Here is an 8,155-nt window from a genome sequence, read left to right on the forward strand (position 1 = left end):
CTGCCACAAGTATCTTGTCTTCTAAGCATTCTGAGACTAGATGTGTTTCCACTGAAAGCAAGCGCTAACTAACTAGAATATTCTCAGAGTATTTATCTCCAACACAAATATCTTGTCCTCTCAATCTTATATAGCCAAGTGGTTATTTTTTTTTCTCTTTCTCTTCCTAGAAAGAGAGGTTTCCCCAGATCCCCATTTTCCAAATGCATCCATTGGTTGTGCTAATCTTTATTCCCTCCCTCACATAACCCTACAAATGCACAGGCAGGATCATAAGGGACTGGCCACCTGAGGAGAGTGGGGAAAAAAGGAGAAGCAGAGGGTGGCGAGGGTCAAATGCCCCCCCCCCCAAACTTCATGACTCCCTCTACTAACTAACTCCAGGGAATAGTGAACTCTAAAGTATGATTTTTTTTTAAAATATCTGTTAAGGGAAATTTAGAGAACTATAATTTTTTTTTAAGCAAAAGGTGAATCAGTAACAGTTGGGTGGCTTTCATTTATGCCCTTGAAGATAAAGAAAATGAAAGAAATAGGGTAACAGAAGAACCTGACAGAAGCCTGAGGCAAAGAATTGAAGACACAGCATAGGGGCTGAAAAACTACTATTATCTGAAGCAGTTAGGAGCAGTCAGATGATAGAAATTTCATCTGAGAAATTCCTGATTAGTGGGAGAGAAAATTTGATTTCATTGGTCAAGAGCTCCAGTAACAACTATTGCCTTTCAGTAACACCTAAAAATGGAAAGGGGTGAAAATTCTCATAAGGGCTTGTTGGTTTCTTCTGCCACCTTTGGTTTGAGAAGGAAATGCAGAGGGAATTTTGTAGTTTCATTTGGTATCATGGTCAACTAGATTAAAGAGGCAACCTAAACTGTATTGTAGTGAGTACTTTTCTGATTGAACAATGCAGAATCCAAATAAGTGAATAATTGACTAAGCTAATCCTTGAAAAATGGCCAGTTTTTACAGTTCTCTAGCTTAAAGAGAACTGCTATTCACACCAAAAGCTAAAACTTCCTAACACCCTTTTAAAGATAATGGTTAATTAAAAGAGATATACATTCAGTGTTTAAGTAGAGAAGAGAAGAGGATTTGCCCAGGTGAAAAATAGTAGGGATCAACAATCAAGTAGTGAATAAAAATAACAACTTCTTATGGTACAGATATTTCTGAATGCACCAATAGGATCAAAGCCTGCCATTCATAATTGTGACTATCATTTTGACATTATCATTTTGTGCCAGAGAAAAGAGTCCTACTGTTTATTTTGTTTTAAAAAGATAAGTTAATCATCCCCTTAAATTTGAAAATGCCATGAATTTGTTAAAATGATTAAAACAATATGGCTGCCATCACCTCATTTATTTACCTGTTACGTTCCTATGTATGCCTATTCACTATTCATCGTGGATATTGAGTGCATCTATGGCAGAGTATGATATGTGTGTTATATGTGTGTTATGGCAAATATATATGTATATATCATATATACACATTTATTTATATATTTGCTTTAATATATTATCCTATCTATAACATTTATTTTGTCTTATTGCTAAATAAGTAGTTATGTTTAAGATCTAAAAGTGTCATCATTGTGAAAGACTGTGTAGATAGAAAAAAACATTGGATCTGGGCTTAAGAGCTAGAGAAGGGAGTAAGAAAAGTACATTTCCTTTCAATACAATTATCCCTAGAACACTAAGAAACTTTGATTTTAACTTTTCGTTGGTGGTCTATTTCTAGAAATCTACACTTGCCAGGGTGAGAGCAAGTTACATAGAGACAGTCAACCCAATGAAAGATTGGGCTATATATATACAAATAGGTGAAAGAGCTCATGTTTGATACCTTTCTAGCTGTCAACCCACTGTAATACTACATTTGTCTTAATAAACTTAGAACAGAAGGCAGAGTGGAGTCTTCTTAAAAAAACAGACTCACTAAAAAAAAGAGAATGTATCAATTACAATTCAGTGACCCCAAAGAAAACATCAAATATTAGAACAAAGCAAAATATTTAAGAAATAGAAGATACAAGGTAACTCCTACCTAAAACAACTAAACTAGGAACCAGTTTGAGGAAGGATAATTTAAGTCACTGGAATCTGAAACGTTTGATAAATCAAAATATATGGATAACACATTATGGGTGGATTTAACTCAGCCAGTGTCCTCTTAGTTTAGGTTTGGTGCTGGATGGTAATGAGGGACTCATCGTCTTTTCAACAGTTAGATATTTCAACAATCTAGCAAAAGGAGGTTTATGTAGATATTGCATAGAGGACATTCAACAAGAATATTATAGAGCACTTAAGTTGCATAGACCAGAAATCTCTCACCTCCATATCTAAAGGTCACCGGGGCAAGATGTGATAACATTATAAGTCTAAAGAAGTGGATTGATCTATATAGATTGACCTTTTGTAGATCCTTAGGTGACTAGCAAGCATTGGTATGGCCAGAAACCACCAAGAGTCAAACATGTACTATGTGGGAAAACCATAGTAGATAGTTCTCTCACCCATTTTTCAGGATATCTTAAAAGAAAACTTGACTGTATTAGAAAAACCAGAAGGCAAAGTGAACATTTAAAAATCACCTCCTGAAAGAATTCCCAAACTGAAAATACCTAGCAATATTTAGATTCAAAATCTAAAACTTCTAAAACAAAGATATTATGAGTAAATCACTCAACAAACATTTATTCAGGTCTTACTAGGTGACAAGAACTGTGCTAAGCACTGGGATTACAAATGTCCCCCACATGTACCATGGAGGTGTCACTGTGTGATTCAAAGGGAGGCAGTATAGATATCTTTAGTCTCTTCTCCCTTCACTCTTCTCCAAGGGAGGCTTTAATTCCTGCCAGGAGAGGAAGCAGGAGTTTGAAACCAAAAGCTTGAATACCATGCTTTCCACAGAAAGAGGGAGTGGCCAGGTAGAATTTACTATTTTCCAGGCTAGACTATACTCTCTAAATATTTTCAGCCTAAGAGATGTGATTTTCAGATTCAGGCTTAGTTTCTGATCTCTCTTTCTTAATGGCGGGAGAATGGTCCACAGTTTTATATTCAAGGCTGCATTGCCTACCAAATGCCACTTCAACAATGAACCCACATATCAGGTTGCAAAGAAACACATTTATCCAAGTTGAAAGCAAAACAGAAATCAGAAATTATCATAGATAAGAATATACAACGTAAAACAGAGTGAAGAAAAAAAGGTAGGCACTCAAATGAGAGAGAGAATTCAAAAATATCACTCAAGGTGAAATTCTCCAAAACCTCTATGAGTCAAATTGAATATTGCTAGCTCCTCTCAAGTTGACTTCTTCCTGGAATCTTAGTCTCCTTTTAGGAAATTGAAGTAAGGTTTGGCATTTTCCATCTTCTCTCTTGAAACTGGAAGCAGCCAAAGCAACTATAAGACTTGAAGAGACTAAAGACCCTCTGGCTCTCTCTTCTCTCTAAATGTTGGCAACTCTAGTCTTCTTTCTCACAGGAGCATGCCATTGAGCTCCATAAATAAGGAAAGAGAGTTTCATATTCATGGACTGTGGGATTTGGATTACACAGAAAAGACAAAACCACTGTTGCTTCTCCCAAGGTATTCAGTTTTTAATATATGAGATCACTTGTAAATAATTATGTACATACAAGATGTATACAATGTACATGGAAGGTGATCTGAGAGTGAAGAGTCTTGGTGGGGAAATAAAGAAGACTGTGAAAGGCTCCAGCAGAAAGTCAAATTTGAGCTAGGTCTAGAAGGAAGGAAGCAATGAGTCAGAGATGAGATAAGAACATATTCCAGACAGAGGGGACAATTATTGCACATTCATGGAGTCAAGAATATACTGGATCATGTGAGGCATAGTAAGCAGGACAAGCTAAGTTGGACTGCAAACTGTAGGAAAGAGAATAAAGTATAAGATAGGAAGAGGCCAAATTGTGAAGGGCTTTTGATGCCAAACAACCATTTTATAATCTTGGAACTCATAGGGGGCCACTAAAATTTATGGAGTAGAGAGGTAAAATGCTTTGTTCTGTGCTTTGGAAAAATCACTTTGGCAGCTGAATGAAGGCTACATTGGAGTGCAGAGAGATGGGTTAGAGAGACCAATTAGAAAGTTATTAGAAAATTTTAGGCAAGGTGATACCAAATGTGCATGTATTATAGAAATATTTTATTTGTTTTCCAATTATATACAATAGTAGTTTCTACCTATCATTTTTTGGTAAGGTTTTGAATTTTACACTCCCCCCCATCCTCCCTTCTCTCCCCCTCCCCCTCCCCCAGAACTCAATCTGATAATCTTTACATTGTTTCCATGCTATGCATTGATCAAAATTGAATGTGTTGAGAGAAAAAAACATATTCTTGAGGAAAAAATAAAATATTAGAGATAGCAAAATTATGTAGTATATAAGATAACTTTTAAAAAAAATTGAAGGTAGGGGCAGCTAGGTGGCGTAATAGATAAAGCACCAGCCCTGGAGTCAGGAGTACCTGGGTTCAAGTCCGGTCTCAGACACTTAATAATTACCTAGCTGTGTGACTTAACCCCATTTGCCTTGCAAAAACCTAAAAAAAAAAAAAAATTGAAGGTAATAGTCTTTGGTCTTTGTTTAAACTCCACAGTTCTTTCTCTGGATACAGATGGTATTCTCCATCACAGATACCCTAAAATTGTTCCTGATTATGGCACTGGTGGAATGAGCAAGTCTATTAAGTCTATCTATCATCACCCCTATGTTGCTGTTAGGGTGTACGATGTTTTCCTGGTTCTGCTCATCTCACTCAGCATGCAAGTCTTTCCCAACTTCTCTGAAATCCCATTTCTCCTGGTTTCTAATAGAACAATGATGAACCATAACATATATATACCACAATTTATTCATCCATTTCTCAACTGAGGGACATACCCTTGATTGCCAATTCTTTGCTACTACAAACAGAACCACTATGACTATTTTGGCATATTTGGTATATTTTTTAATGATCTCTTGAGGGTATAGACCATAGTAGTAGTATTGCTAGATAAAAGGGTATTCACATGTTTATTGCCCTTTGGGCATAATTCTAAATTGCTCTCCAGAAAGGTTGATTCAGTTCACAGCTCCACCAACAATGCATTAGTGTCCCGGATTTCTCATATCCTTTCCAACATTGATCATTGTCCTTTCTGGTCATATTGGCCAATCTGTGAGGTGTGAGGTGGTACTTCAGAGATGCTTTAATTTGCATTTCTCTAATCAGTAATGGGTTTTTTTTTAGTTTTTTTTTTGCAAGGCAGTGAGGTTAAGTGATTTGCCAAAGGTCACACAGCTAGGTAATTATTAAGTGACTGAGGCTGGATTTGAATTCAGGTCCTCCTGATTCCATGGCCAGTGCTCTTTCCACTGTGCCACCTGGCTGCCCTAATCAGTAATGTTTTAGAGCAATTTTTCTCATATGACTATGGGTAGCTTTGATTTCCCCATCTGCAAATTGGCTTTGCATATCCTTTGACCATTTGTCAATTGGGGAATAGCTCGTGTATCATGTGTATATAAAAAATGTTTTTAAGGCAGAAATAACATGAGGTGACAATAGATTGATTATGTGAGATGAGTATGGATTAAGAGTTGAGAATGACACTAAGAGTGCAAGTCTGGTGATTGAAAAGATTATGGTTTTCCCTAAAATAATAGGAGATTTGCTATCAGGGGAGAGTTTATGAATGGAATAAATATGACAAGTTCTGGTTTTAACATATTGAGATTAAGATGCCTATGGGACAAAAGTGTGAATGTACATAAGTCAGTTGTAGATGTCAGGCTGGAGTCAGGAGAGAGAGATTAGAGTTGGATCTATCTAATAATCATCTACATAGAGATCAAAACTGAATCACTGGGGGGCTGATGAGATCATTAAGGGAGATAAAATAAAGGTATGAAAGAAGAGTGCCAAGGACCAATCCTGAGGGAGCACTATAGTTAATAGGCTTGATGTGGATTGAAAATGCAGCAAAGAAGACTGATAAAAAGTTGTCAGACTAGGAGAATGAGAACCAGGAAAGGCAGTGTCACAAAAATCTAAAGAGGAACCAGCATTAGCAGAAAAGCAGTTTCAAAGGAAGCAAAGAGGTTAAGGAGGAGAAAGATTGAGAAGAGGCAATTAAGAGACCATCAATAACTGGGGGGGGGGGGAGCTATTTTTAGCTGAATAATGAAACTGGAAGTCATCTTTCAGAAGGTTTAGCAGCCTGTGAGAGGAAAAGTGGAAGCACCACTTTCCCAAGAAGCCTATGCTAGAAGAGGACGAAATATAGGATGATAATTAGGGATAGTCAGGTGGATGAAGGGCTTTCTTTTCATTTTTAGGATGAAGAAGACATAAATCTGTTTGTAAGCAGTATTGGAGAGATGGGAGAGGATAATAAAAGGGCCAATCTTTGGGATAAGATGGAAGAGAATAGGATTAAGGAGTCATGTATAGGAGTTTGCCTTAGCAAGGAGGAGAATTGTAAGGTAAGTTCCTCTTCTACAGGTGGAGAAAAGTTAAGTGATGTGAGATGGGGACTGAGGAACAAAGAAAAGATAGCTTTTGGAAATGACCTCAATGTATCCAATCTCTCCCTCTACTTCCACCCAGCTACAGATAGAGATGGTCAAATCTTTATCTTGTACCAAATAGAAATGTTCAACTTCCATGATCCTAAATTCTGAAATTTAAAAATATTTTATCCTTATTCTTTTTCTTCATTATGACTCATCACATTTCTCTACTCAGTTCTTTTGCAGGCCATTATCCTGCACTGGCTACACTTTTCTACCTTTCCCTATCTCAAATCTTTGGTGAAATCAGTGCTACTATCCTCTTGCTGAATAAAATTGGGAAAAATAATGAAACTATATTGATTGTACACATTATGAATTTATGCTATATAAACTCAACTGGACCTTCATTGCATTAAGACAATACTTTCATACCTCCCTAATCATTAACCTAATCCATTCTCTATAGCTGTTATTCCCAACATTCTCTCTTGTTTTCAAGTACTTCTCAAGCATCACAGCCTCTCTTCTTTTTAATTCTAAGTTGAGAACCAGACCTTTTTACAAAATATTTTATTTATTTTGAGTTTTACAATTTTTCCCCTAATCTTACTTCCCTCCCTCCCACCCACCCCCCAACAGAAGGCAATTTGCCAGTCTTTACATTGTTTCCATGGTATACATTGGTCCAAATTGAATGTGATGAGAGAGAAATCATATCTTTTAAGGAAGAAACATAAAGATAAGAGATAGAAAGATCAGAAAATAAGATATTAGGTTTTTTTCCTAAATTAAAGGTAATAGTCCTTGGTCTTTGTTCAAACTCCACAGTTCTTTCTCTGGATACAGATGGTATTCTCCATTGCAAACAGCCCCAAATTGTCCCTGATTGTTGCACTGATGGAATGAGCCAGTCCATCAAGGTTGATCATCGCCCCCATGTTGCTGTTAGGATGAACAATGTTTTTCTGAGAACCAGACCTTTTGAATACATTGAAGATGGGGGAAGTTGGGGTATTTGAAAATATTTGCAATGCAAGTAAACCTGAATTATTTATCCATATTATCATCCTTCAGAGTAAATTTTATACAGCTAAGTCTAATGGGGCAGTAGACATTTTTTCATAATCTGGACATACATTTCTTATGTTCTATGCTTTGCTCTGATGAGGGTACATAAGAAATATTGTTCTGATAGAATTAAGGACTCTTCATTTATATAGATGAATAACACTGGCCTCAACTTTCTTTCCTGGTCATATCACATTAATTTAAGTTTACTGGTAAAAGATATTTTAAAATTTTGTCTTGCTAAGTTGTTTTCACTTGTGTCACTCTTTATAGCCCCATTTGGGTTTTTCTTGGCAAATGTACTGAAGTGGTTTGCCATTTCCTTCCCCATTTTGCAAATGAGGGAACTGAGGCAAACAGAGTTTAGTATCTTGTCCAAAGTCATACAGTTTGTAAGTGTCTGGGCCAGATTTGAAGATGAGTATTTTCATGACTCCATGTCCACCTCTATATCCACTATACCATCTAGTTGCCCAGTAAAATCTTTCACTATAAGATAAAAATGAACAATGAATATTATTAGTATTATCCTATAGAAA

The sequence above is a fragment of the Macrotis lagotis genome, chromosome 1 (genome assembly GCF_037893015.1).
Source record: "Macrotis lagotis isolate mMagLag1 chromosome 1, bilby.v1.9.chrom.fasta, whole genome shotgun sequence".
Taxonomy (NCBI): Eukaryota; Metazoa; Chordata; class Mammalia; order Peramelemorphia; family Peramelidae; genus Macrotis; species Macrotis lagotis.